This window comes from Delphinus delphis, chromosome 3 (genome assembly GCF_949987515.2).
Source record: "Delphinus delphis chromosome 3, mDelDel1.2, whole genome shotgun sequence".
In the NCBI taxonomy this organism is placed as follows: Eukaryota; Metazoa; Chordata; class Mammalia; order Artiodactyla; family Delphinidae; genus Delphinus; species Delphinus delphis.
Window position 1 is genome coordinate 72,906,190 of NC_082685.1, and position 26,762 is coordinate 72,932,951.

Here is a 26,762-nt window from a genome sequence, read left to right on the forward strand (position 1 = left end):
GTTACTCTGTGCAAATTCTCTCAAGTTAACAGAGCCCCACTTTCTAGCTGGGCACATGATTTCCCAGCCAAAACTCTACAGGTTTCTTTGTAGCTAGTGGAAATATTATGTGGCACTTGTAAAAACTCCTATTGAAAAGTAGGGGACACAACCTGCTCCTCTGCCCTTCCTTCATACTGATAACTGATGGCTGGAGCTCTAGCAGCCATCTTGGGCCAGATTACATTCATGTAACCCTTGACATGACAGAGTAGAGATGTTGATGAACTTCGGTCCCTGATAATATTAGAGCCATCATAGAAACTCTGGAGTGTCTTCCTTGGGCCTTATTTACATAAGAGAAATAAATGTTTATTTGTATCTTAGCCAATTTTTAAGAGTCTTTTACTCATGTGAAAACCTAACACTGAGTTATAGTTTAATAGTTGTCATTATCTAGGCACAAAATGAATTCTAATAGTGACATTTCAAATTTCAGGACCTTTTTTTGATGAGGAAAAAAATTGAGAGGTTTTATGAGGCAAAACTGACTTATTAAATATACAGTTTTTCCTAAAAATCAGAAATAAAAAAGCTTGAAACTTTAAATACTGAGCCAATGGTTCTTAAGAAACTGATTCACAATACCTCCTTTCCTGGAATTTTTTTTTTTTTTAAGAAAAAAATTAATTGACATTTTGCTTCAGAAGGATAGAACCCTATTTTTTTCCATGAGATTTTGAAAGAGCTAGCAGGCATCATTGTTGTACCAGTTATTAATGCACTGTCTCTGTATTCCACACTCTCTTTCCTATAGCCATCTTTGTGATGCTGGCACTGAGACTCTGCACACCCCATTTCTTCTTTGCCAGCCAGCCTTGCATTATGATTTACCAATACTGGTAATGGGGGAAGAATGTGAGGTTAGAGGAGAGAGAAGACTTATGTCTTTTTAAAGGGTTTCCTGCCTGCTTTTGGTTCTTGTGAGTATCACCCCAGCAATACTTCTTTATCTCAGCAAAAGCAGTTCTTTCCTGTAGCAGTAGCTGAAACCAGTTTACAGTTTTTGCAACATTTGCAAATCAGATTGATTTCCCCTCCCCCAGCAGAAAGCACCATCAGCCAGTCTGCTCTTCCTCTTTGGAAATCGGATTTTCAGCTCCATAGGGTGCTTCTTCTAAGTTGCTAAGTCGTAATAATTCAAACCTTTTCCCTCTGATCCTTCAGCCCTAGGAATGGTAGCTGCCACCTCCCTTATACAATAGTTCTCTCTTTTTACTTTGCTAGTTACCTAGGTAACAACTTCATTCCTGGTTAACAACTCTTTATATTCTCTCTGTTTAAATAACTGGTATGGTTTCTGTCTCTTGACTGATACAGCCACTCTCAGAATATAAGCAATAAAAATCTGTGATATTCAAGCTGCATATTACCTTACTATTGCAATAAACTCAAATGAATTATTTCATAGCAACTTAGAAAATAATATGATGCTTAATATTCAACCCCCAACTCATTCAGACCACTGAAAACATATCTTTATAATGTTTACACCATCACTAGCCTTCAAGAGCTAGAAAATGTTGCTCTTCCATTGTGATCAACTGAATTATACCATAAGGGGAAACCTGCCATTTTAGGCATATTCATATTCTTCTTAATTTTATATGATACTCTTCCTGTACTGACTACCCAGCCATATGGTCACCACAGCCACAGAGGGAGTCAGAGTAAGGTAATCCCATTCATAGATCAGAGATGACCAGGAAGTGTTGAGGGGAGCTGGTCCAGTCACCCTGGTTGGTTCTCTCACTCCCTTCTGGGTAGCTCCTGGGCCAGTAGCATTTGCAGTCCTCAGTAATTCTGATATGCATGGACAAAAGAGCAACTGGGAACTAGAGGTGGTTGGGCTTGGGAAAGACAGGAGCAGTGTCTGAAAGGTAAAAAATGGAAACACTTTCAGAAAAGCCATTTAGCCTGAGGCATGACTTCTAGGGAATCTGGGTGTCCATACTGACATTCCCAGGCTGATTTTGAATAGCTAATGCAAAATTTCCCCTTCCTTGTCTCTCCTTCACTGTGAAGAATTTTAAACCAAGATATAAGTTCTTTCACTTTTATTCCATCTAATTGTCAGGTGTAGACATAATAGTCTATGGTGTTAGGAAAGCTATGAAAACCAAAAATGGGAGAAATGCACCTTTATGCTTCTAAGTAGAGCCTTCTGCAAGGGCATTTTATGTTAAGGCTCATAATATCACCCTATGAAAGCTATTATTAGACCGAGCCTGTAATTTTCACTCTATATTGAGTATCCAAATCACAGAGTACTCAAGAGTCATAAATGCCACACAGGTATGACTGTGTAATTGTAATATTGACATTTGGAGTGATGGAGAACTGGTTATGGAAACCACCAGGATAGTCGCGTTAGAGGCCTATAATGTATAGAAATTCAAAGGATAGACAAAAAACTGGGAGAGTCAGCCATTGAATAACAAACAAATCTACATGCCATATTTTCTGACATCTGGGATAGTTCGATTCCAATAAAATAACTCTATTCCAATAGCTCTTTTTTAAGACTTTAAAGAAATGTTTCATAAGCCAGACCTGGCTCAGAGATATGTCCCTTTTGGCCTGCATAGAGTTAAAAATGTTTGAATTAGTTGCCATTATTTTAAAATTGAGAGATGTGACACAAAATTGGGATTTTTGGTTTCTTTTGAAAAATTGGAAGATCAGGCCTAGAGCCCATCTTCCAACGTGGCAACATCAAACATAAGCTGGGATATTGAGTAAGGGCTGAACCTATAGATCGGACAGCCAGTCTGCACTCTTACAAAGTTTCTCATCAGCCCCTTGTTCAATTCAAAATTCATGCTTGGGGCTTCCCTGGTGGCGCAGTGGTCGAGAGTCCGCCTGCCGATGCAGGGGACACGGGTTCGTAACCCGGTCTGGGAAGATCCCACATGCCGCGAAGCGGCTGGGCCCGTGAGCCATGGCCGCTGAGCCTGTGCGTCCGGAGCCTGTGCTCCGCAACGGGTGAGGCCACAACAGTGAGAGGCCCGCGTACCGAAAGAAAAAAAAAAAAAAAAATCATGCTTGATTCTCAAACTCAATTGAGTTTGTGACCTTTTGTGATTCTAGCTTTAAAATGCCCTTTTCCTCCATTTTTCTCCTCAGTTAAATATTTGAAAATCACTATAAGGAGCACTTGCCCTCGGAAGACTGAGAACCCAGTTGAAGTCTTTTCTCTGGGAGACAACTACTAAAAACATGACGTACTCATTGGTAAAAACTCAGAAGGGAAACTTCCTAATGAAAGTTGAGTCAGGATGAAGTACTTGGTTCAAGGAAGGAGAGAAATATCCAAGGCAAAAAAGAAAAGAACCAGTGACCTGAGAAAGAATTTTCATACATTATTAAAGGGTCATAGGAAATGATGAACCTAATTTCAGAAAGAAAAAAAAAAAATCGAGCAGCCTGTGTTTAGATCAGCCACAGGAGAGATGATAGAAGGAAAAAAAAAAAAAGGAAGAAAGAAAGAAAGGAAAAAGAAAAACACAAACAGGCAAGAAATGTGTTTTAGAAACCATCTGAACTTTTTGGAAGCATTCCCATTATTATTTAGTTATCCATTGATATAATAAGAGCTACTCTTCTGTTTTAGTCAGGGCCCTTGATTAACCATTAAATGATTTCCCAAATGAAGAATGTTGGATATCTTAAGTTATTAGATTAAGAAAGAACCAGTCAATAAAAAGAACCATAAATAAGCTATTAATAATATAGACTATTGTTACATTTCCAAGATTTGGGCTGGAAATACTTCCTAAGAGACTTATGCTTCCTTGCAGGGATTATAGAATTTGGTGAACTTTTTCTTTCTGCCAAGCTGACCATTTTCTCAAGTACCATCTATGTTAGTTTATACTATGTTAGTATAAGAACAGCACAGTACAGTAATTCCTTCTCATAAAGAATGAGATATCCAATATCCATTGTGTCTAAATTTGATGCATTATGATAAAAAATAATGGGGGAAAAACTACAGATACCCTTGTTTCAGTATTAAATTTTAAAAAGAATTACAAATAGATTCATTGTTTACCAGTTTCCATTATGTGATATGCTTGCACAGAGTTCCCACCGTCTTTACACTCTTGATTTACTGTCTCAGAGAGCTAACTCAGTGCAATATCTTTGGCAAAGACTTCCAAGCCACAGAGCATTAGTGTCAGAAGTGCAGTTACTAGACTAGTGCCTCCAGGTTAAAACAAACACAATGAAGAATATAGCTGCCTTTGATGGGATCTTCTTGGCCAAGATAGATTGGCATAAGAGAGATGGGCCTCACTGTATTCTGAAGGAACCTTTTTTAACCACATCACCCACTTCTCCTACAAGAGCCTCAAAGTTGTGCCTTAGCTCTACCCACCTCCAGGAGGTCGGTGCCTCCCAAAGCCTGGTTAACACTTAAACTGACCATCATTACCATTCGTTACAGACATCAACACCCTTTGTTAATAATGCGCTTTCCACGCAAAGCTGTTTCTGAGGAAAGTCCCTGGGAAGAAAGTCAAAACCAGGATGGAGCCCAAAAGGCAAGGCTGGGTTTCTGCTGTGTGTAAATGAATGTGCCTCTTATTTCCTGGTACATTTAGCATGTCTTCTCTGGTGGTGACCCTGGAGTCTCGGTCGTTTGGGTACACCCACCAGCTGAAGGCTGTTTCTGAACAGGGGCTTTCTGTTGCTCTTCTCCCCACATCTCTCATCCTCCTATGTAAATAAGTCATTAAAAAGCTATTGTCATTCATTCATCTCTGAATTTTGTGAACAAGGAACTCTTTCACAGGCCAGATGGTTTGAACTTGTCGATGGTTAGAATCCTCCACTACAACCTCTCATTGCTCAGGAAATCTTACAAAGGCTATCCCCTGCTGGAGAAAACCACTGAAAGGAGTCTCTTGGTGTCTAGGCGAAACTTGTTCATTCTCCAGGTCCCCAGAGCCCAGACCAAACATAAAATGTGGTGACAGCTCTTTATTTGCAAACGTTCTTAGTTTGTACTTTAAATTTTTTGTAGTTTAAACTTTACTGAAAGCCTCCTTCCACCCCATGCCCAATAAGTGTCAAATAGCAAGGAAGTCAGTGAGAGTATCAACTGCTTTGTTCTCTTTTCCTTTAACTAACAAAAGGAAGATCTGTGTGTATTTTAAGTCACACCTAGGATCGGAAAGATTGGAGTATTTGATTGGAAGAATTCAATTTAAAATCAATTCTGTGAATGCTGTTTTTTGCTGTTTCTTGTGTTTTCAGCAGGCTTTTTTTCTCCCACTGCCTGTGCTCTCTTTCTCTTTGTTTCATTGTTCCCATTGTCTGTCTGTCTCCACTTTAAGTCTAGAAGGACAACCCAACACATGAAGGACAAGGTACCATCTGCAAGGGAGTGAAGAATGTGGCATCCTGTGGTTGACCTCACTGCTAATTTGCTCTGAAGACACAGACCAGCTCACCACTAGAAAAGTGTGTCTTATATTTCAACTCCGTTATATTCTGGAGAAAGCAGGATGAGAAGTGACGGGCCCAATCTAATCACATGAGTTCTCAAAAGCAGAGAACCTTTCCCCCATCTAGTGAAAGAGATGGGACAACTGAAGGAAAAAGGGATTCAAGTAGCCATTGCTGACTTTGAAAGAAGTGGAGGGAAGAGGCTGTGTGCAAGCAATGTGGGTGGCTCTAGAAGCTGGGAAGGACAAGGAAACAAACACAGGGTCTTCAAAAAGGGACACGGTCTGCTGACACCTTGATTTTACCCCAGGATACCCATGTTGGACTTCTGACATAGAATGATAAGATAATGGATTGGGGTTCTTTTAAGCTGCTTATTTTATGGTATTTTGCTAAGGCAGTAATAGAAGACTAAAACACCCCAAAAGAAAGAGATCAGCATTGTGAATGGAGCCTTCTGCAAAAATGTTGCTCAACTACTTTTGGCCCTGCTGTGACCCAGAATCTTAATAGTCAGCTCAGGGTCACCCAGCTCTAGTCTCCACTGGAAACCCCGCCAGGGTGACTCCATCCCAGAGGCCTTGCTGAGAAGCCCCAGTCAGCCCTCTACAATGAGAATTATAATTCAATTTACTCTATAGTAACGAAAACATAAATATTCACATAACATTATAGAATGGGTTCCAGTATCTCTCTTCAGCTCTTGTGAGAATCCTCAACCAGTGTGACTGAAGAAACAATCCTTCAGATTTTGCATTCTCCTCTGTGTGGTCTATGTGTCTTTCCCGTACACACTTCAAGCTTGCTCTCCCCTGTCCTCTTTGACTGTATTCTTTGTTTCTGTATCTGCATATTTGCAACTGGTAAAGCCTTTATTAACTGTTATCTTCAGAAACTTGACTTTAATACACTCTGCTCTTGGTTAACTGACTATATTTCTTGTCAAAGTGCTGCATGCATAATATTTTCCTTCTCTCCTTTTGACTCCGCCCTCAGGACCTCAGTCAGCCTTCTCTAACAATTGGAGGTGGATGTTTAAACCCTTCCTGGGTGGAAAAGGTTACTTCCAGTTTCAAGTCTGAGCTGAAAACACATTTCCATTTTGTAGAGTCATTTCCTATTTAAAATTGTAGGAATCAGAATATGCCACTTTGACATAAGGATTACTTTGAGCAAATGGGAAGGCAGATGGGTGAGATTATAGGTATATATATGAATGTATGTGTACGAGTGTAAGCGTATGTATATGTGAGTGTATAGATGGTGAGTGGTTAGGTGTGGGTATGTACATGACTGTGAGTGGATGGGTGTGATATGAGTGTATGGATAGAGGTGTGAATTGTTAGATGTGGTATGTGTATGGATGGAAGTGAATGTGTATATGTACATGGGTGTCAGTGATTGGGGGGGTGTGAATAGGTGTGAGTGGAAGAGTGTGAGTGTGTATGTATATGGATGTGTATATATGAGTTTGTAGATGGATGTGAGTGGTTTTGTGTGTGTGTGTGTAGATGGGCAGTAAGGTGGGTAGTGGGTAAAGTGAGAAAGGGAAAAGAATGGTGAATAATTTATATAAGTAATTGAGAAGGTATACTGGGAACAAATTATGAAAAGCCTTATAACGAATCGCAAGAATTTTGATTTCCCTATAGGAAATGGGGAACTTTTATAGAGTTTCTTATATATAACATACAACTGAAAAAAGATCATGAGTGAGGAAATCTGGAGAACATCAACATTTAACATCTAAAGACCAGGCAAAGGAAGTTCTTTGGTTTCCTAAAAGGATCCATTGCAGACTTTACTCTGCAAGTAAACTTTTAGTAGGAAAATAGATCCCTCTGGTTTATTAAATGCAATTTGTACCTAACTTCTTGAGACTATGTATACTACACAGAGCCAGACTTGTATGCTCCTTCCAATTCTGAAATTCTGTTTAATGTTGCTTCAGGCAGTTAGCTCCATGTTCCATCTTATGTTACTAGTAGTAGCTGACATATGTCTAAACATTTTTGCTAAAAATCTTGACAAATACTTCTGGACTAGAAAGTGAACTTCTGCTGTAGAATTTTGCTGCATTTAGACAGCACTTCAAGAATGAAAGAGTTTATTTACAACAGCATCTTCCCTTTGGATGCTAAATCAATTCCCATGCCTCTTTCTGTGTGTCATGGGCTCAGGTCATTAAAATCTTAATCAAGATTTCACTAACACGTCTGGGAAATAGAGTCCAAGTTCAAGCAAGCTCTCAAATACATTGGTACAGTCTAATTTGCTAAGTAAAAGCAGAAAAAGTAGCTTACACCCAGAACCCAGTAATACTCTGTTAACCTCCACTTTAAAGTACTTTTGCAATAAACTCAGGTCTATTTTAAACACTTACTCCAAAATGTCTATCAGCTACAGAATGTTGGGATATGTAACCTCTCTGTGCCTCAATTTCACCTTATGTTTGGTAGGATGATAATACCTTGCAGAGTTATTATGAGGATTAAAAGATAAAATGCTTAGCACACTGTCTGGTAGGTGGTATGATATCATAATTGTTATTATATGGTTCTAATAGGTCTTCTGCCCCATATTTTCATAAATAATCCTGCAGGCTGAAAAATGTAATTAGAAGACTAACTATAGATTTTTAAAATTATTCTTCCTTTTAAAAAATATTCTGATGAATTCCAAAATTTTCATTCTGCAGCTAATTCAAATAACATTTTATTCATATTTCATTAAAAGACAATCCGACCTGTAGTCCTAAAAAGGAAAAAAAAATACTGAAAAGTTATGGGAAATATGAGTATATTTTTTTAAATTATCAGATCAAAGCAGTATGAAATATTATAATTATGGTGCTTGTCATACTCAGCCCCTGCTAAGGAAATCTGCCCCACCCCCTCAGCGGATAGGTGGCCCTGGGTGGTCATGTCCTGTAGCATATTATTCAACTCCTGATCCCCAACCCAAGCTGATTGTGTCAGAACTTGGGCATTGGACAAGGGCTATCCATCATAGGCTCACCAGTAGTCTATGACATGAACAGATGAACCGGTTCAATCACAATTCCTCTCTTGGAAAAGATAACAGCAATGGTTGCTAAAGCAGAAAGGACACTGAGAAAGAGTTGTGAAGCTGAAGAACAGCAGCACGAAACATCACAACAAATAAATTATGCCTAAGAAGAAGACAGACTATGTAGAAGAGCTAAATATTTCTCCAAAGAAGACATACACAGATGGCCAAAAGGCACATGAAAAGATGCTCAGCACACAAATTATTAGAGGAATGCAAATCAAAACTACAATGAGGTATCACCTCACACAAATAAGAATGGCCATCATCCAAAAGAGCACAAATAATAAATGCTAAAGAGGGTGTGGAGAAAAGGGAACCCTCCTACACCATTGGTGGGAATGTATATTGGTGCAGCCACTGTGGAGAACAGTATGGAGGTTCTCTAAAAAAATAAAAGTAGAGTTACCATAGGATCCTGCAATACCACTCCTGAGCATATACCCGGAGAAAACTCTAATTTGAAAAGATATGTGTACCCCAGTGATCATAGCAGCATTATTTACAACAGCCAGACATGGAAGCAACCTAAATGTCCACAGATGAATGGATAAAGAAGATGTGGTACATATATACAATGGAATATTACTCAGCCATAAAAAGAAAAAAAATTGGGTCATTTGTAGAGACGTGGATCGACCTAGAGAGTGTCATACAGAGTGAAGTACGTCAGAAAGAGAAAAGCTAATAATGTATAATAATGCATATATGTAGAATCTAGAAAAATGGTACAGATGATTTTATTTGCAAAGCAGAAACAGAGACAAAGACATAGAGAACAACTGTATGGATACCAAGGGGGAAAGAGGTGGGGTGGGAGGAATTGGGAGACTGGGATTGACACATATACATTATTGATACTATGTATAAAACAGGCAACTGATGGGAACATACTGTATAGCACAGGGAACTCTACCTAATGCACTGTGGTAACCTAAACAGGAGGGAAGTCCAAAAGGGAGGGGATATCTGTATGTGTATGGCTGATTCATTTTGTTGTGTAGTGGAGGCTAATACAACATTGTAAAGCAACCATACTCCAATAAAAATTAATAAAAAATAAAATAAAATAAAAAAGGAGATGTGGAATATATATACAATGGAATATTACTCAGCCATAAAAAGAATGAAATAATGCCATTTGCAGCAACATGGATGGACCTAGAGATTATCATACTAAGAGAAGTAAGTCAGACAAAGACAAATATCATATGATATAACTTGCATGTGGATTCTACAAAAAAATGATACAAATGAACTTATTTACAAAACAGAAATAGACCCACAGACATAGAAAACAAACTCATGGTTACCAAAGGGGAAAGCTGGGGAGGGAGATGGTGGATAAATTAAGAGTTTGGGATTAACAGATATAAACTACTGTATATAAAATAGATAAACAATAAGGACCTACTGCATAGCACAGAGAACTATATTCAATATCTTATAATAACCTAATGGAAAAGTATCTGAAAAAGAATATATATACTTGTGTATATATATATATATGTGTGTGTGTGTGTGTATATACACACACACACACACATCACCTTGCTGTACACCTGAAACTAACACAACATTGTAAATCAACTACACTTCAATTTTTAAAAATTAGAAAAAAAAGTAGAATAGAAGAAGATGGAGTGACTGTGGGTGAAACAGGGTAGAGCATGGGAACAGGCCAATGTTGGAACACTCAGGTGAGCAACCATGAGGGGCTGTCACTACTGCCTGGGTGCAGAAGACATACAATGTTCTTTAGTCTTTATATCTTGCACTATTTCTAGAGAATATCTGCACTCCTGGAGATTTGTGATAATTCTATTAGAAAGTGGAAGAAGCTTGTCACAATGTTCCAAATAAGAAATGAGAAATTATATTCAGATGTTACTAATGTCTGTAATGTCAAATATAAAAGAGGAAGTGGGCCACCTCACAGGTGGAAAAGCAGTGACCAGGTCAGGCTTGCAGAGCTAGATTGTGGATAGGGCTCTTTCTTCACCTCTCCTAAAAAGGAAAGCAGGGTCGGGTCTCTAGTTCTATGCAGGCTTTTGAAACAATTCAAGAAAGAGACCTAATGAGTATAGAGCTGAAAAGCCAATGGGGATAATACCTGATTATTAACACTGAATAATCAGCAGAAATAAAAAGAACTTGGTTGAAAATTCCTTTGATTTCCCTCTAGAATTCTGAAGCTTTTATAAAAATTACCTATTCATTATTTTGGTGTTTGGTCTGGAGAACAGAGTCCACTCAACTCTTTGGCTAGGAATTCCCCTGGAACAGGTAGTTCTTTAGCTTCCTGAGGCCTGGCTGTTTGATTCCCCTGTGTTTCCATGCACAAGTATTCTTATAATAAATGCCCTAAGTACACTTGAGTCCACTAAGAAGGCCTGGCTGAAGCTGGATTTATTTAATAATTCATTCAGCCCAGAATGCTGCCTCTGGCAGTGGGGCCTGGAACAGATATTTTGGACATAATTTTTGAGTTCCCATTACCACGACCACCATTAGAGATATTTCCAAATAATCCAACCCTTCCATCTATGAGTTAATAGGCTATTATAGTACGTTTACTTCACGTATGTATCTGTTAGGATTGTGTGTCACTACAAATAAAAAGAATCCTACTTTAGTCACTTAAAGAAAGAGAGGCATATCTTTTTTTTTTTTTTTTTTGGTACGCGGGCCTCTCACTGCCGTGGCCTCTCCCGTTGCGGAGCACAGGCTCCGGACGCGCAGGCCCAGCGCCCATGGCTCACAGGCCCAGCTGCTCTGCAGCATGTGGGATCCTCCCGGACCGGGGCACGAACCCACGTCCCCTGCATCAGCAGGCAGACTCTCAACCACTGCGCCACCAGGGAAGCCCCAAGAGGCATATCTTTTTATCAAAGTAAGAAGTGTTTTTTGAAAAGAAGCAATCAGATTCTCAATAATACCAATGCTTCAGTGATGGTCTTGGCCTTTCCTTCACGGATGCAACTACTGTACTATTACTATGGCATTATTTGAATTATGTGATTCTACTATCTTCATATAGGACAGATGGACCAACCCTAGGGTCTAGCAGAGCTCTTTTCCTTTGTAGTTTTTCTGTAAAGGTTTGTGGTTATCCTAGCCTCCAGGTGAACTTTTCAGAGAATGCCATCAGCCAAGGTCCATGGGACACCAACAAGAGTCATTGTGAGCATCCTCTTCCTTTCATTCTCCTCCTTTACCTTTCCTGTCCTTTTAGGCCCAGAAGTCCCATCTGCAAAGGCTACTCCACTAAAAGACATATATGGCAATTAACTCCTAGGTGACTAAAAAGGCTTTTCCTTTCTCTCTGTCTTGAGAATTATTTCATTATTCTGGATCCCAGGGTGGGAAGGTGTAGATGAGATGCATTTAGTAAGTCCGCATTTACTTTCAGTGGGCTTTATAAATTTCTTGTTTTCACTTTTTCTGTTCACTGTTCTTTTCTCACAGTTGTCTTCTGAAGCTTCCATTTAAGTGTTGTAACTATTTGTTCATAGTTTTTCTAGTTTTCTGATATTTTGAATACCAGAATCTTATAATACCCAATTATATGGGAGAAATAGAATAAGCTGAACTATCTTAAGACATTATGAAATCACTATTTGAAAATGTATAGATTTTAAATCTGTCTTGTAAATATCATATGGAAGGATGACACAATTTTAGGCTACAAATTTTTGTCTCTCTGGATTAATTATAAAATTCCAGTTACAAAATTAAGATTGAAATAGATTCAGTTACACTATATGTTATTAAATTGTTGGTGAATCACAACCTAACCTATTTTATTTAGTCACACAATGGATAGTGTCCATTTCAGTAATTACAGCTAGAACAGTGTTCCTGTGCTACTTATCAGTAAGCATTTCCTGAGAGTCTCTGTTGAAAAGTTTATTTGGAAACTTCTTGTTACCCATAACCACCCCAATAGTTAAAATAATTAAACTCCACTTGACATGGTATTTGACATAGGAAATAGGCTAACTGAAGAGGAAAATGTGATTTTAATTTTTGTTGATTGAAATGTTATGTGTTTCATATATAATATGGTTCACTTGGAACTGAACAGATAAAGCAATCCAAGATTTATCTTATTTTAATATTGCACAATCATTTGGTATTTTTGAGAGAAAATGCCTTGAAGTGATTCAAATAATATGAAAACTAATTACTTACTACACATTTCTGATTTTAAAAAGAGCCACAATATAAATAATTTTTCACAAACTATATGTATTTCCATCCTTTCAATGAATATATACACTTGGCGAGAGGCTGGAATCTTATTAGTTATATTTATTATCACTTTGGTGAGCACTCTGCTTCTAGTTGCGTGCACACACACACACACCCCTCTATACATTTCTCTCCAAATTCCTTCTAGGACAAGAGAACAGACTGATAATCATTGTCAAAATCTTCATTTGGCAGTGAATCCATGCCAAGATTCCAGTCCATCTAGCATGTATTTGGTAATGATATGCTGGATTGTAACTAGGTCAGATGGTACTAATAAGGACAATTGTTGGCTAAACATTGAATTCTGAGTCTTTCTCCAACCGTGTATTTCTTCTATCTCCAATCCTCAATACTTCTCACTTTGTTCTTTGTTCATTTCACGGTAATTTTACTAAAATAAACTTTGACCACATCTTTCGACTTGGGAGAAGTCATACTGATAGTGAAGGCAGGTGAGATGATCACGAGGATGCCTTCCTTTGCCCCAGCTCTCCAACTAAGTTCTCGATCTTCTTGTGGGCTTGCATGGGAGATGTGGGGTTGGGAGAGGAGGGCAAGAGAAAAGGTAAAAGGGACTAGTAGACAGTCTAAAAAAAGGATTTAGTATTTTTTATCCCTGTATAAGTGCATTTGAATGATTTCACAGAAAAGTAAACATTTTATTTTACCCTAGTCATCTTCTTATATTTTCTTTCTGCTCACTTTCTCCTCTCCTGTCTTTTTTGCTTTTTGCATCTTAATGCCTCTCCTTTCCCATATTCTTTCGCACCTGTCTCCATTCTTCCAGTGATTTTGGAAAACTTCTTGTGATGTTTTGCCTGCCCTCCTAAGTGTACTGCCACGCAGGTGAATGGGGGTGCCTCACCATCCACGTGCTGTTTCAGGCATAATGGGTGAATAACCACTCCCACTGCCTAATCTTTCTTTTTTTCAGAGCAGTCATATTCACCTACTTAAGTTATAAAACAAATCCTATACCTCCCCTGACTAAATGTTCCGTGGTTGTTGCACTATTCTCAAAATAAAATCCAAACTCTTGAACTTCTGTAACCTGGTGTGTCCCTAAGCCTCTGCTTTGGTCTCCATTTACTCTCTCCCACCTGTACTGTGCTTCATCCATGTTCACCTTTTGGTTCCTCAAATAAACCGAACTCGTTCTCACTCTGGGGTAGGTTAGGGGAGAGCGTGAAAAGGAGCTTTGCACATGCTCTTGCCACTGCCTAGAATCTTCCCCGTCTTTGCATAGCTTTCTCATTTCATTTTCCAGATCTCTGTTAAAATATCATTGACTCAAACAGACAGACCCTTCCTGACTACTCTTTCTCAAGTAATTTCTTTGTTTCTTCCTAAAACACAGAAACACACACATACACATGCAACATACAGAAACATGTGTGTGAACACATGCACACATGTACCACTGCCACCACCACTGTCACAGTTATGTGCACAGTTATGACAATGCTGTTTATTTTCTTCACAGCTCTTACAGCATGTTTTTACCTTGTTTGTTTACTTGTGTAGTATTCTTTTCCTTCACTTGGATGTAACCTCCATGAACATTAGGGGCTCATTTGCTCTCTACATAGTTAGATGCCCAGCACCTAGTCCAGTGCCAGGCACTTTGTAGGCACTGACAAAATATGTTGAATGTTGAATGAGCTGAGTAAGATTAGTTTAATTTTAACCTAAATTTTTAAACAAGAATCAAGCTCATTAATTAAATAGATGAATAAAAACAGAAAAGGACTTTTGGAAAAAGGATTCAAAGCTAGTTTTGTGGTATTTTCTCAAGTCTGAGGAATATCTGACCATCTAACCCTTGTTTAATATTCCTAACAATATTAACTCAAGGGATTAGTAATCTGCAGCAATATCTTTTTGGATCCACCTTCTAGAGTAATGAAAATTAAAACAAAAATAAACAAATGGGACCTAATGAAATTAAAAGCTTTTGCACAGCAAAGGAAATAATAAACAAAATGAAAAGACAACCAACAGAATGGGAGAAAATATTTGCAAACGAAGTGAGTGAAAGGGTTTAATCACCAAAATATACAAACAGCTCATGCAGCTCAATATCAAAAAAACAAACAACCCAATCAAAAAATGGGCAGAAGATCTAAATAGACATTTCTCCAAAGAAGACATACGATGGCCAAAAAACACATGAAAAGATGCTCAACATCACTAATTATCAGAGAAATGCAAATCAAAACTACAATGAGGTACCACCTCACCCTGGTCAGAATGGCCATCATCAAATAGTCTACAAACAATAAATGCTGGAGAGGGTGTGGAGAAAAGGGACCCCACCTACACCATTGGTGGGAATGTAAACTGGTACAACCATTAGAGAGAACAGTACGCAGGTTCCTTAAAAAACTAAAAATAGAGTTACCATATGATACAGCAATCCCAACCCTGGGCACCCATCTGGAGAAAACCATGCTTTGAAAAGATACGTGTACCCCAATGTTCATAGCAGCACTATATACAATAGTCAAGACATGCAAGCAACCTAAATGGCTATTGAAAGATGAATGGATAAAGCGAATGTGGTACATATATACAACGGAATATTACTCAGACATATAAAAGAATGAAACAATGCCATTTGTAGCAACATGGATGGACCTAGTGATTATCATACTAAGTGAAGTATGTCAGACAGAGAAAGACAAATATATCACTCATATGTGGAATCTAATTTTTAAAAATGATACAAATGCACTCATTTATAAAACAGAAACAGATTAACAGATTTCAAAAACAAAGTCACGGTTACCAAAGGGGAAACGCTGGGGTGGGGTGAGGAATAAACTAGGAGCTTGGGATTAACATATACACCTACTATATATAAAATAGATAACCAACAAGGACCTACTGTATAGCACAGGGAACTCTACCCAATATTTTGTAATAACCTATATGGGTAAAGAATTTGAAAAAGAATGAATATATGTATAACTGAATCACTTTGCTGTACACTTGAAACTAACACAACATTGTAAATAAACTATATTACAATAATTTTTCAAAAAGGGATTATCATTCTAGATTTAGAAGCATAACTACAGTCAGTCACTCATATCTGTGGGTTTTGCATCTGCAGAATCAACCAACATCAGATCAAAAATATTTTTTAAATGTCCAGAAAGTTAAAAAAAAAAAAGACTTGAATTTGCCATACACTGGGAACTATTTACATATTATTTACATTGTATTTACAACTATTTACATAGCATTTACTTTGTATTAGGTATTACAAGTAATCTAGAGAGGATTTAAAAGTATACTGGAGGATATGCATAGGCCATATGCAAATATTACACCATTTTGTATAAGGGACTTGAGCATCCATGAATTTTGGTTCCCACAGGAGGTCCTGGATCCAAACGCCCAAGGATACTGAAGGAAGACTGTCTATTTACCAAATTTAAGAGAAAAGAGAATCCAGTCATTGGCTTGGACCAAGCCCTGGACCTTATGAGCAACGAGCATCTACGGCATAGAGCTCCCCCCAAGAACAGAGCTAGACAAGCACACGAGAGGTAGCCTTATGATTAGGTAGACACATGTATTGGGTGCTGTATGACTAGGTAAAAAACTGAAGGAAAAACACAGAGTTAGGCTTTCCTGAGCTGAGCTTATTCATATATTGTCTTTCCTGACCACATGCATTTTGAATACATATTACTTTCAAAGTTTAATTCTCCTTTGAAGTCATATTTCTTCTGAAGAGAGCCCCCCAAAGTACTGGGCACTCTGAGGAAGAACAGTTTCAAGGCCACAGTTCTTTAAATGTCAATGTATAATTTTGGAAGATATCTTATCAGAATTCCTTGAAGATTAGAACAAGTGTCAACAAACTAGGGCTCACTGGTCAAACCTGGCCAGCCGCCCACCTCTTTTTGTAAATCAGGTTTTACTGGAACAGAGCCATGCTTGTTCATTTATGTATTTGTCTTGACTGCTTTTGCCTATGAGGGCTAAATTATTTACTACGTGGCCATTTATAGGAAAAGTTTCCTAACCCCTGAATTAGAGCATACAAATGAGACTCCATTTTATTTTAACAGTGAAACATCCAATTATTAATCAATGTGAATCTACAAAATAGCACTCAGTGCAACCAGAATCCTACTAAATTTTGTTTGCAGAGAACTCCATTAGCCTCCTCTTAGAGGCTTCTCTGAAATAAATGTTTGGTTGCACTGCACTGTGGAAATTCTATTTGCAGTTTGTCATCACTTTTGAACTGTTAGCAACTTGCCTCCTTTACATTTTCCTTTCCTGTTGCCCCCAACACTGTGTGTGCCTCCTGCTGTACTTGTATACTGTACTATTTAGAAAAGCTTTCGCTATGTTTTTAAGACTCCATGGGAATCTCCACTGCCGCCTCAGGAAGGGTGCTCTGGAATCATTCACATCCTTCACCACTCACAACTTATTTCCTGAATTGCATATATGCTTGAAAATGTTTCATTCACCAGAGAGTTTGGGGAAATTACTTAAAATAATAATACTGATCAGAAAATCTACACAAGCCTCTTAGATAGCCTCATCCACCAGAGGGCAGACAGCAGAAGCAAGAAGAACTACAATCCTGCAGCCTGTGGATCAAAAACTACATTCACAGAAAGATAGGCAAGATGAAATGGCAGAGGGCTATATACCAGATGAAGGAACAAGATAAAGCCCCAGAAAAACAACTAAATGAAGTGGAGCTAGGCAACCTTCCAGAAAAAGAATTCAGAAAAATGATAGTGAAGATGATCCAGGACCTCGGAAAAAGAGTGGAGCCAAAGATCGAGAAGATGCAAGAAATGTTTAACAAAGACCTAGAAGAATTAAAGAACAAACAAACAGAGATGAAAAATACAATAACTGAAATGCAAACTACACTAGAAGGAATCAATAGCAGAATAACTGAGGCAGAAGAACAGATAAGTGACCTGGAAGACAGAATGGTGGAATTCACTGCTGTGGAACAGAATAAAGAAAAAAGAATGAAGACAGCCCAAGAGACCTCTGGGACAACATTAAACACAACAACATTCGTATTATAGGGGTCCCAGTAGGAGAAGAGAGAGAGAAAGGACCCGAGAAAATATTTGGAGAGATTATAGTTGAAAACTTCCCTAACATGGGAAAGGAAATAACCACCCAAGTCCAGGAAGCACAGAGAGTCCCATACAGCATAAACCCAAGTAGAAACATGTAAAGACACACAGGAATCAAATTGGCAAAAATTAAAGACAAAGAAAAATTATTGAAAGCAGCAAGGGAAAAATGACAAATAACATACAAAGGAACTCCTGTAAGGTTAACAGCTGATTTCTCAGCAGAAACTCTGCAAGTCAGAAGGGAATGCCATGATATACTTAAAGTGATGAAAGGGAAGAACCTACAACCAGGATTACTCTACCCGGCAAGGATCTCATTCAGATTCGATGGAGAAATCAAAAGCTTTACAGACAAGCAAAAGCTAAGAGAATTTAGCACCACCAAACCAGCTCTACAACAAATGCTAAAGGAGCTTCCTCAACTGGGAAACACAAGAGAAGAAAAGGACCTACAAAAACAAAAACAAAACAATTAAGAAAATGGTCATAGGAATATACCTTAAACGTGAATGGATTAAATGCTCCAACCAAAAGACACAGGCTTCCTGAATGGATACAAAAACAAGACCCATATATATGCTGTCTACAAGAGACCCACTTCAGACCTAGGGACACATACAGACTGAAAGTGAGGGGATGGAAAAAGATATTCCATGTGAATGGAAATCAAAAGAAAGCTGGAGTAGCAATACTCATATCCAATAAACTAGACTTTAAAATAAAAAATGTTACAAGAGACAAGGAAGGACACTACATAATGATCAAGGGATCAATCCAAGAAGAAGATATAACAATTATAAATATATATGCACCCAACATAGGAACACCTCGATACATAAGGCAACTACTAACAGCTATAAAAGAGGAAATTGACAGTAACACAATAATAGTGGGGGACTTTAACACCTCACTTACACCAATGGACAGATCATCCAAAATGAAAATAAATAAGGAAACAGAAGCTTTAAATGACACAATAGACCAGATAGATTTAATTGATATTTAGAGGACATTCCATCCAAAAACAGCAGATTACACTTTCTTCTCAAATGCGCATGGAACATTCTCCAGGATAGATCACATCTTGGGTCACAAATCAAGCCTCAGTAAATTTAAGAAAATTGAAATCATATCAAGCATCTTTTCTGACCACAATGCTATGAGATTAGAAATAAATTACAGGGAAAAAAACCATAAAAAACACAAACACATGAAGGCTAAACAATACGTTACTAAATAACCAAGAGACCACTGAAGAAATCAAAGAGGAAATGAAAAAATACCTAGAGACAGATGACAATGAAAACATGATGATCCAAAACCTATGGGATGCAGTGTAAGCATTCTAAGAGGGAAGTTTATAGCTATATAAGCCTACCTCAAGAAACAATAAAAATCTCAAATAAACAATCTAACCTTACACCTAAAATAACTAGAGAAAGAAGAAAAAACAAAAGCCAAAGTTAGCAGAAGAAAATAAATCATAAAGATCAGAGCAGAAATAAATGAAATAGGAACAAAGAAAACAATAGCAAAGTTCAGTAAAACTAAAAGCTGGTCTTTGAAAATATAAACAAAATTGATAAACCATTAGCAAGACTCAACAAGAAAAAAAGGGAGAGGACTCAAATCAATAAAATTAGAAATGAAAAAGGAGAAGTTACAACAGACACCACAGAAATACAAAGCATCCTAAGAGACTACTACAAGCAACTCTATGCCAATAAAATGGATAACCTGGAAGAAATGGACAAATTCTTAGAAAGGTATAACCTTCCAAGACTGAACCAGGAAGAAATAGAAAAATATGAACAGACCAATCACAAGTAATGAAATTGAAACTGTGATTAAAAATCTTCCAACAAACAAAAATCCAGGACCAGATGGCTTCACAGGTGAATTCTATCAAACATTTAGAGAAGAGCTAACACCCATCCTTCTCAAACTCTTCCAAAAAATTGCAGAGGAAGGAATACTCCCAAACTCATTCTATGAGGCCACCATCACCCTGATACAAAACCAGACAAAGATACCACAAAAAGAGAAAATTACAGACCAATATCACTGATGAACATAGATGCAAAAATCCTCAACAAAATACTAGCAAACAGAATCCAACAGCACATTAAAAGGATCATACAGCATGATCAAGTGGGATTTATCCCAGGGATGCAACGATTTTTCAATATATGCAAATCAATCAATGTGATACACTATATTAACAAATTGAAGAATGAAAACCATATGATCATCTCAATAGATGCAGAAAAAGCTTTCGACAAAATTCAACACCCACTTATGATAAAAGCTCTCTAGAAAGTGTGCATAGAGGGAAACTACCTCAACATAATAAAGGCCATATATGAAAAACCCACAGCAAACATCATTCTCAATGGTGAAAAACTGAAAGCATTTCCTCTAAGATCAGGAACAAGACAAGGATGTCCAATCTTACCACTGTTATTCAACATAGTTTTGGAAGTCCGAGCCACAGCAATCAGAGACGAAAAAGAAATAAAAGAAATACAAATTGGAAAAGAAGAAGTAAAACTGTCACTGTTTGCAGATGACATGATACTATACATAGAGAATCCTAAAAATGCCACCAGAAAACTACTAGAGCTAATCAATGAAGTTGGTAAAGTTGCAGGATACAAAATTAATGCACAGAAATCTCTTGCATTCCTATACACTGATGATGAAAAATCTGAAAGAGAAATTACGAAAACACTTCCATTTACCATTACAACAAAATGAATAAAAAACGTAAGAATAAACCTACCTAGGGAGACAAAAGACCTGTATGCAGAAAACTATAAGACACCGATGAAAGAAATTAAAGATGATAAAAACAGATGGAGAGATATACCATTTTCTTGGATTGGAAGAATCAATATTGTGAAAATGACTAAACTACCCAAAGCAATCTACAGATTCAATGCAATCCCTATCAAATTACCAATGGCATTTTTTATGGAACTAGAACAAAAAATCTTAAAATTTGTATGGAGACACAAAAGACTCCGAATAGCCAAAGCAGTCTTGAGGGAAAAAAATGGAGCAGGAGGAATCAGACTCCCTGACTTCAGAGTATACTACAAGGCCACAGTAATCAAGAAAATATAGTACTGACACAAAAACAGAAACATAGATCAATGGATCAAGATAGAAAGCCCAGAGATAAACCCACACACCTATGGTCAACTAATCTACGACAAAGGAGGCAAGGATATACAAGGGAGAAAAGACAGTCTCTTCAATAAGTGGTCCTGGGAAAACTGGACAGCTACATGTAAAATAATAAAATTAGAACACTCCCTAATACCATACACAACAATAAATTCAAAATGGATTTGAGACCTAAATATAAGACTGGACACCATAAAACTCTTAGAGGAAAACATAGGCAGAACACTCTATGACATAAATCACAGCAAGATCCTTTTTGACCCACCTCCTAGAATAATGGAAATAAGAACAAAAATAAACAAATGGGACCTAATGAAACTTCAAAGCTTTTGCACAGCAAAGGAAACCATAAACAAGACAAATAGACAACCCTCAGAATGGGAGAAAATATTTACAAACGAATCAACAGACAAAGGATTAATCTCCAAAATATGTAAACAGCTCATGCAGCTCAATATTAAAGAAACAAACAACCCAATCCAAAAATGGGCAGCAGACCTAAATAGACATTTCTCCAAAGAAGACAACAGATGGCCAAGAAGCACATGAAAAGCTGCCCAACATCAGTAATTATTAGAGAAATGCAAATTAAAACTAAATGAGGTATCACCTCACACCAGTTAGAATGGGCATCATCAGAAAATCTACAAACAACAAATGCTGGAGAGGGTGTGGAGAAAAGGGAACCCTCTTGCACTGTTGGTGGGAATGTAAATTGATACAGACACTATGGAGAACAGTATGGAGGTTCCTTAAAAAACTAAAAATAGAATTACCATATGATCCAGCAATCCCACTACTGGGCATATACCCAGAGAAAACCATAATTCAAAAAGACACATGCACCCCAATGTTCATTGCAGCACTATTTACAATAGCCAGGTCATGGAAGCTACCAAAATGCCCATCAACAGATGAATGGATAAAGAAGTTGTGGTACATATACAAAATGGAATATTACTCAGCCATAAAAAGGAACCAAATTGGGTCATTTGTTGAGACGTGGATGTATCTAGAGACGGTCATACAGAGTGAAGTAAGTCAGAAAGAGAAAAACAAATATCATATATTAACACATGTGTGTGGAACCTAGAAAAAGTACAGATAAACCGGTTTGCAGGGCAGAAGTTGAGATACAGATGTAGAGAACAAACGTATGGACACAAAGGGGGGAAAACCACGGGGTGTGGGGATGGTGGAGTGATGAATTGGGTGATTGGAATTGACATGTATACACTGATGTGTACAAAATTGATGACTAATAAGAACCTGCTGTATAAAAATAAAATAAAATTAAAATATTTTTAAAAATAGAATAAAATAATATTCATTTAAATTATATAGATCCAGAGAAGAAACAGCCATATTAAGGTCCAGTTTGTGAACCAAGTTCTCTTAGAAATAATATATAAGATTCAATTTCTAAAACAAGTTGGAAAATGCAACTGACAGAAATGATAGCTTACATTCTCAGGCTCAAAAGAAATGTATATTCATGATGGTGATAGCAAACTTGGAAAGACTGAGGAAATGTTTTTCCTTATTAAACATTTGAGTGCTGATAATTTTCTGTCAATTCATAGGAATGCATAAAAACTTTTAATCTGATGCTTATTTTATCAGGCATAGGGTTTCTTTTCTCTGTAATTGTGAGACATACACTATTAAACAGGCAATAGAGTAGAGATTATATTAAGTATTGTTTCCTTACGAACAAAGAAATATTTTCCTCCCACTTTCCTTGTCTAGAACAGTGTCTGGAATACAGTAGACACTCAATAAATTATTGAACGAATGAAAATTAAGTTCAAGCTACATTCTGTGTAAATGGGTTTGAAAAATACATCCCTTTTCCTGGGATTAACATTCTTGATTAAATTTATAACTGTATATTTTTAGCTTTTGCTTATTACAGAATTGCTTAAAGTCAGATTACTGCCTAGGTAAAGATTTGGACAACATACAAGACAGAATGCCCAACCTGATTCAAACTCTTGTGCGTGGTTCCACTGGCAAGCAGTCATGGAAGGACTCAACTTGTATATCTGTTTTGAATATTTGTTTTATTACATGCAAGCCAAGATGAGCTGGCTTATTAAAAATTAATGATGCCAATAAAGACAAATAAATAGATTAATGTAGCCGAATAGAGTCCAGAAATATGGCTGATTCACATATGTGATCAATTCTTTTTTGACAAAGATGCCAAGACAATTCAATAGAGCGAGGAAAATCTTTTAAACAAATGATGGTGGAACCACTGGATTCATGTAGCAGAAAAATGAATATCAACCATCTACTGTCACCAAACACAAAAATTAACTCGAGGTGGATCATAGAACTACATATAAAAATTAAAACTATAAAGCTTCTAGAAGTATAGGAAAATACTTTATGACCTCAATATTTTCAAAGAGTTCTTAGACAAAACACAAAAAGCACTAAACATAAAAGAAAAAGAATTTAAAATTTTACTTCATATAAATTAGAAACTTCTACTCTTTAAAAAATACCATTAAGAAAATTAAAAGATAAGCCACAGATTGGGAAGAAATGTTTTCAATACATATATTTGACACATATATGGCAAGCAACCCAATATGGGTTGCCTAATTCGGGCAAAAGCTTTGAATAGATTATTCACAACAGAAAACGTATAAAATATCAACAAGCTCATGAAACAATAGTATATATCATTTTGCTGTTTGTGAAGAAAATGCAAAATAAAACCACAGAGATACCACTGTACACACACTAGAATGGATAAAATTTTTAAAATTACCAATACCAAGTGTTAGGATGTGAAAAAACCAAAACTCCCATATATGCCTCGTGGGCATGTGAAACATTACAACCACTATGGAGAACCATCTGGCAATTTCTCATAAAGTTAAATATATATCTACCTAATGATATGGACATTCTGTCCCTAAATAATTATCCTAGAGAAATGAAAATATATGTCCACAAATAGAATATAAAACAAATGTTCATAACAGCTCTTAACAGTGAAAAACTGGAAACAACATAAATACACATTAACAGGTAAATGGATAAACCAATTATGGCACATTCATACAACAGAATATTACTCCACAATAAAAATGAACAAATTACACACAATGACATAGATCTCTTTCAAACATATTATACTGAATAAAAGAAATCATATGCAAAAGAGAATATACTGAATTATTTCATTTATATGAAATTCTAAACAGGCAAAGCTAATCTGTGACAGAAAGTAGATCAGTGATTACTTGGTGGGTAGGTGGGTGGAGAATGAAATACAAAGTTAATGGACATATTCTTATATTTTATCATTGGTGGTAAAATGGATGTAATCACTTACAAAACTCATCAGATTGTGTACTTAAAATGGGTGCATTTTATTGTATGTGAATTATGTATCAATAAAGATGATATAAAAATAAAAACACATTTAAAACGGGCAAGAAATATGAATAGATACTTAACAAAAAAGAGATGCAAATCTCCAACAAGCTTGTGTAAAAATGCTTAACTTCATTAGTCATGAAGGAAATGCAAATTATAACCACAATGACATATCATTTCATGCTCCTTATAAAGATAAACATATGTCTACCCTATCATCCATCAGTTTTAGTCCTAGGTCTGAACCCAAGATAAATGAAAACATATGTCCACCAAAAGACTTGTGCAAGAATGTTTAAATCAACTTTAGTTATAGGAGACCCAAACTGGAAACAAACCAAATATCAATCAATCGGAAAATAGATAAACAGATGTGGAATAATTCTATACTGCATTAATACTCACCTATAAAAGGAACTGAACTACTTATATACACAGCAACAGGAACAATCTCAAAAACATTCTGCTGAGCCAATGAAGTCAGATACAAGAATACATACTGTATGATTCTACTCATATAGAATTCATGAACAGCCAAATTATTCTCTAGTAATAGAAATCAGAACAGTGGTTGCCTAAGGAGGGGAGACTGACTGGAAGGGATGTGAGGAAACTTTCTGAGTGATAGAAATGTCCTATGTCTTGATTAAGGTGATGGTTTACATGGTTGTATATATATATCAAATTCATTGTTTTTTTAGGAACTTGAATTTAAACTTAAGATCAGTTACATTTCACTCCATGTGAATTTTATCTCAATTAAAAAAAAACTACCAAGTCAACTGAGTAACTATAGCCTTTATCACCCCTTTTCTTTCATGGATAATCTGGCTTATAAACATATAATTCTGAATTTATGTTAAAAATATATTTTATCAACTTTTCTTAAGAAAATTTTAAAAATCATCCCTTTAAATGGAATTTGATTCTTTTAGCCATTAAAACATTTAATCCATAGTTCAATTATTGTCAGAATCATCCAATGAAGTAAAACAATATTTGTTCATTTGTTAAGTAGTATTTGAGGGTTTTTTTTTAACTTAAGAATTGGTTACTTTTCTTTGGATTCCTTTTCTATAGCAAGGAAATATTACTACATAGTGGTGAGAAGGAAGTGGAAGAGATCAAGATTATTATTGCTAGTTGAAAGGTAAGATTTGAGACAGACAACCAAGAAAGAACACCTTCTGGGAGACTCACCTTGTAACATTTTTTCTTCATCTTTCTATTTTGGCTTTTGTCATGGCCTGCTGAACCCCTCAGTGAGGGAGCTGGTGGAAACAGGAGCAGACTAGCTGGGAGCTCCACGATTCACATCCCCTCTTGCAAGAGTTCATGTAGTATGTGAGGCTGGCTGCCTGGAACAGGAACCCCAGCCTTTGTTGCCAGGATGTATCCTGGCAACCTGTCAACAAAAGGGACAGGACTGAGTTCTATAGTAACAGATTGGAAAACTCCGAAACAAGGGGTGAAGAAACTCAGAAACAGACAGCAAAATAGGTATGGATCTCAACTTTCTTTGAAGTTGACTCTGGGAGTTTTACCAGTGGACTAAACATCACAGAAAGGGAGGCAGATTAATCTAAGTCACAAGGCTCTTCTTGGCAATGGAATGGGGTGGAAACACTTTTTTTTCCCTAAGGAAGAAAAAAAATTACTGATTGTCCTATTGATTTTTTCTAGGGTCTTTAAAAAGTATCATCTATATAGGAATGCTTGGCCTCTTCTAAAAGAGGGAGATGGATATTCTCCATGGTTCTCAAAGTGTGCATTGGTCCAAAATATAATGAAATGCAAGATGCAGAAGATAATTAGTTTATTTTCTAATGTGTCTTAAAATATAGAAAACATTTTTAAAAACTAAGGTCAACATTTAAAAATGTATCTAAAATAAAGATTTTTTAAAACCCTACATATAAAAAGACTCTGAGATATTAAGCTAATCATAGTACAATCCTAAAAACATTATTTTTAAAATTCTGTATTAAACCTGATGAGGTAAAAAAGTTTATTAACATAGGAAAAAGTCCATAATATATTTCTAAATGAAAAAGAGAAGCTACAAAGCAGAATAAATAATATGATCTCATTAAAATGTGTGTGTGTGTGTCTGTGTATGCAAGCACATGCCCACATGCATGAGCTGAAAGAACATATACTAAAATGTTAACAGCAGTTAGCACTGGATGATGAAATTAAGAAACATTTTATTAAATGTTCTTTAGGGCT

General features: G+C 36.7%; 1 protein-coding gene across 3 annotated transcripts in view; it reads right to left on the reverse strand.

Moving 5' to 3' along the window:
• LOC132422128 (zinc finger protein 474) overlaps window positions 1–26,349 on the reverse strand; it is a 125,981-nt gene extending 99,632 nt beyond the window's left edge. For all 3 annotated transcript variants that reach the window (XM_060006970.1, XM_060006969.1, XM_060006968.1), the window contains exon 1: window positions 25,734–26,349. The gene's annotated coding sequence lies outside the window, so the exon portion shown is untranslated. The remainder of the gene's footprint in view (window positions 1–25,733) is intronic.
• Between the last annotated feature and the right edge of the window lie 413 nt (window positions 26,350–26,762).